Source organism: Orycteropus afer, unplaced genomic scaffold (genome assembly GCF_000298275.1).
Source record: "Orycteropus afer afer isolate SDZICR_OR568_19922 unplaced genomic scaffold, OryAfe1.0 scaffold00330, whole genome shotgun sequence".
NCBI classification, from domain to species: domain Eukaryota; kingdom Metazoa; phylum Chordata; class Mammalia; order Tubulidentata; family Orycteropodidae; genus Orycteropus; species Orycteropus afer.
The window spans coordinates 39499-44366 of record NW_006921917.1 but is presented as its reverse complement, the minus strand read 5'-3'; the positions used below and the strand labels follow the sequence as shown (position 1 = coordinate 44366).

The following is a 4868-nucleotide window of genomic DNA, read 5'->3' as shown; positions in this document are numbered from 1 at the left end:
CTAGATCCCGATGCTGAACTGTGGCATTCTTTGGGGAAGGAGATGTCGTCTTCAGCGGGGCTGTAGAACGTTGGACTTCTGTGATGGGTTCTGGAGATAAGGTAAGTTCCAAATCCAAAGGTTGAACTGTAACTTGCTTTGGAGGAGAAGTGGTCTTCTGAAAGGCTGTAGAATGTGCAATCTTTGATATCAATTCAGGAGTTATGGTAAGTTCCAGATCCAAGGGTGGAACTCTAAATCCAGTCAAATTTGGAGGTTGAGCCTGAACCAGGTCTGGAGGTGGAAAAGTCACATTGGGGAGCTCTGGAGAAGAACCTGTAGTCTTCTGCAAGACCGCAGTATATTCAACATCCATAGTCAGTTCTGGAGTTACGGTAAGGTCCAGGTTTACAGGTTTAACTGTAACGTTGGGTAATTTTGAATGCTGAGCTTGATCCTGACCTGCAGGTGGAACTGTCACCTCATGATGTGCTGCACCTTGAACTACAACCCCCTTAGGATGCTCTGAAGGCAAAGTTGGAGTTTCCTGCTTGGGTGGAGTAGGCACAACCTCTGAATTGGGTTCTGGAGTTACAGTAATCTCCACAACTGGTGGCTGAATTGTGACTTCAGTCAATTTTGGCTGCTGAGCTTGAACCTGGTCTGGATGTAGAAGCATCACCTCAGGGGACTTTGGAGGAGCTGCAGTCTTCTGTGGGACTGCAGAATGTGCAACCAGTGTGCTCCGGAGTTATAGTAAGCTCCAGGTCCAAAGACTGGGTTGTGATGTTTGGCAAGTTCACATGCTGAGCTTGATAATCACCTGTTGGTAAAACTGTCACCTCATGAGGTACTAGAGGCTGATCTGCACCCTCTCTGTAGGTGTCTCTGGAGGTTGGGGTGGGGCCACTGGTTGGGCTGTCAATGATTCTGCCACCTTAGGAACGTCCTGAGGATGTGCGGAAACTCCTTGCTGGATTGAAGATTCCACCTCTTTAGGGGGCTCAGGAGGCTGATAAGGGGCCTCCTGCAGGAGAAGGTCCCATCTCCTTGGGGGGCTCTGGAGGCAAAACTGGGGCCTCCTGCTCAGTTGGAGAAGGTTTAACCTGGGGAGGCTGGGGAAGCTGTGCTGGGGCTTCCGGCTGGACCGCAGGAGGTTCCCCCTCCTCAGGGAGTTCTGGAGGAGGAGCTGGGCCCTCTGGTTGGACTGGCGAAGGTGCACCCTCCTGCAGAGTCTGAGCTGGGGCCTCTGGCTGGCTTGGGGAAGGTTCACCCCCCTCCAGAGGCTTGGAGGATGTGCTGGGGCTTCCTGAAGGCCTGCAGGTGGTCCAACCTCCTTGAGAAGCTCTGGACTCTCAGCTGGGACCTCCGGCTGGGTGGGAGAAGGTTCAACTTGCTGTGGATGCACTGGAGGCTGTGTTGGGGCTCCCTGCTGGATGGAAGTTCCAACCTCCTCAGGGCTCTCTGGATGCTGTGCTTGGAATTCCTGCTGGACTGAAGGAGACAGAACCTCCTCAGGGGCCTCTGGATGCTGTGCTGGGGACTCCTGCTGGGTAGCAACAGGTTCAACTTCTTCAGGAGGCTTTGGAGACTCAGCTGAGGCTTCCTCCTGGACGGGAGAAGGTTCAGCCTCCTCAGAGGGCTGTGGAGGCTGAGCTGGAGGAGAAGCCTCAGCCTTCTGGGGAGGTGCTGAAGGCTGAGCTGGAAAAAAAGGTTCAGCCTTCTGGGGAGGTGTTAGAGGCTTACCTGGGGCTTCCTCCTGGACTGAAGAAGGTTCAGCCTCCTCTGGGTGCTCCTCCACAGGTGGAACTGGTGCCTCCTGTGGGCCTGGAGAAGGTCCCACTTCCTCAGAGAGCTCTGGAGGCAGAGCTGGGCCCTCCTGCTGGGTTAGAGAAGGCTCAACCTCATAGGGAGGCTGTGGAAACTGTGGTGGGGCTTCCTCCTGGACTGGAGGAGGCTCAGCCTCTTGGGGAGGTTCTGGAAACCAATCTGGAGCTTCCTCATGGACTGGAGATGGTTCAGCCTCCTGGGGAAGTATTGGAGGCTGACCTGGAGGAGAAGGTTCAGCCTCCTGGGGAGGTGTTGGAGGCTGACCCGGGACTTCCTCCTGGACTGGAGAAGGTTCAGGTTCCTGGGGAGGTTTTAGAGGCTGAGCTGGAGGAGAAGGTTCGGCCTCCTGGGGAAGTGCTGGAAGCTGAAATGGAGGAGAAGATTCAGCCTTCTGGGGAAGTGCTGGGAGCTGAGCTGGAGGAGAAGGTTCAGCCTTCTGCGGAGCTGTTAGAAGCTGACCGGGGGCTTCCTCCTGGGCTGGAGAAAGCTCAGCCTCCTCTGGGTGCTCCTCCACAGGTGGAACTGGGGCCACCTGCGGGCCTGGAGAAGGTCCCACTTCCTCAGAGAGCTCTGGAGGCAGAGCTGGGCCCTCCTGCTGGGTTAGAGAAGGCTCAACCTCATAGGGGGGCTGTGAAGGCCGTGGGGGGGCTTCCTCCTGCACTGGAGAAGGTTCAACTTCCTGGAGAGGTGGTGGGGGCTGAACTGGGGCAGCCTGGTACACTGGGAAATGTTCAATCTCTTCGGAATATGTTGGAGGAGGGGCCGTTGTCCCCTGTTGGGTTGGAGGTTTCACCTCCTGCTGAGGTTTTAGCAGCTGTGTTGGTGCTTCCAGCTGTGTTGGACACAACTGAAACTCCTTCATAGTCTCTGGAGTGAGGGTGAGGTCCACATCCGTGGGTTTAACTGTGACATTGGGCACAGCTAAATGATGACTTTGATTCTGCCCCTCATGGTGGGCTAAACGTTGAGTTGTAGCCATCTTAGTCAGCTGTAAAGAATGAGTCTGGGCCTCCTGCTGGGCTGGAGAATCTTCACTCCCTTCAGGTGCCTCTGCACTCTGACCTGGGGTCTCCTGCTGCACAGAAGGCTCTCCCTTTCCTGTAGGGGCCTTGGGGGGCTGTTTTGGGGCTTCATGCTGGACTGAAGGTTCTTCCATCTCAAAGGGCGCTGGGTGAGCAGCTGGGGTCTCCTGCTGGGTTGAAAAAGGTTCTTCCTCCTTCAGGGGTTTCAGAGGCTGAGCTGGGCTCTCAGGATACACTGGTGGAGGCTCACCTTCTTCAGCATGCCCTGCACTCTGACCTGGGGTCTCCTGCTGCCATGAAGAAGGTTCTGTGTCCTCAGGGGGCTCTGGAGGCTGGCCTGGGGCTTCCTCCATGACTGGACGTTGAACCCCTTCAGTGCTCTGCAGAGTCTCAGCCGGGCTTTCCTCCTGCAGCAGAGATGGCTCCATCTCTGTAGAAGGATTTAGAGGCAGATTTGGGGCCTCCTGATGGGCTATGTAAGGTTTCACTGCTTGAGGGACCACTTGTTGGACTGAAGGTGCCTCCTCCTCAGGAGGTCCATGGCCTTCTCCCTTAGATAGAGAAGGTTGAGGTTCATCCTCCTCATAGAGCTCAGCAGGCTGACCTGGGCTCCCTAAGGATTCTAGAGGTGGGCTGTCTGGAGGATACATTATATTATAACTAGGGTCTAGATAATCATCCTTGGGTTGGTCTACTCGGTTAGATATTTTTGGCAATTGACCTGAAGTTCCAGCCACAACTTTAGCAAAGGGTAGATGCTGAGCTAGATCCTCTTCCAAGTTTGGAAATGAAACAATAAACTTAGTTGGTTTCGGACTCTGACTATCTAGACGCGGAACAAGTATTTCAAAAGTCTGATGACGTTGCCCTTGACTCATATCTGGAGTTTTAACCTTATTTTTGAGTCGAGGAGGCACAGCTACTGCCTGATTCTGATCCCAGTCTTGTACTGGAACCAAAACCGGGATCTTCTGGTGCTGAGTTCTATCCTGTTGTGGGGCAGCAAACTGACCTGGCCGTCGAGAATCTGTGCTCAAAGTTTCAGTGAAATCCGGAGGCGGGGCCAACATCTGTGCTGGAGCGGGGGACTCCACATAGTCAAAGCCCCTTGGCTTGGGAGGGGGTATTAAGATATAGGGCAATTTGGGTGGGCGTTCAGGGAGGGGAGAAAACCAGGGTTCAGTCATCTCTGGGACATCAGAGGGCAGTTGGACTAGGTCAAGGGCCGGCCTTCGAATAGGTGCCACCTGGACTGGCAGCAAAAGTGGCTGCAGTATCAAGAGCCATGGGGCCCAGAGATACTGCCAGGACATACACCGTGGAGGCTCCAGGACGAAGCGACGCATGCCAATGGCGTAACAGTGCTGCATCCTTAACAGGAACCAAACAGTTATGGCAGCCTGTGAAGCACCTGCATCTTAGCAACCACATGCCACTCCCACACCACATGCCCCACCCTATGTTTATGACATCTGCGGTGTAGTAAATTACCTGGTATGGCTTTTCTAGCCATAAGTCTTTGTAAACTCCATGGTGGAATTTGCTGTGAGCAACTGAGGAGCTCTTTTTTTTTTTTTTTTCACATGGTCCACTAGGCCCCTGGACTAATTGTTTCCATGTGTCTTTGTTTTTCTTTTCTTTTTTTATGCTGCTTTATTTATTTATTATTTTTTTAATAGTGATTTGGATGAAGATTTACAGAGCAGATTCACTTAAAAATATGGAATACTTCACGAATTTGCATGTCATCCTTGCACAGGGGCCAAGCTAATCTTCTCTGTATCATTCCAATTTTAGTATATGTGCTGCTGAAGCGAGCACATAACTGAGGAGCTCTTGATTGTTAAAGTTATCCACCTGGGGTATTTCTGTTGAGGGTGGTACAAAGCAATATTCTGAGAAGTTCACTCTCAGGTGCTTAGAATTCTAATGTAATGATTGGTTGGTTTTGCCTACAGGCAAAAGGAGTCTGTCTCTCAGACTGCTGGCTGAGAAAGACATGCTGCTGAGAGAAATGCACCCCTGAGAGACAGGCGC

The 4868-nt window shown here is 52.8% G+C and overlaps 1 non-coding gene across 1 annotated transcript; it reads right to left on the bottom strand.

Moving 5' to 3' along the window:
• Nucleotides 1-4545: 4545 nt before the first annotated feature.
• Nucleotides 4546-4652, bottom strand: LOC122151197. Its single transcript, XR_006164030.1, has one exon. It is a non-coding gene; the product is annotated as a U6 spliceosomal RNA (small nuclear RNA).
• Nucleotides 4653-4868: the final 216 nt, after the last annotated feature.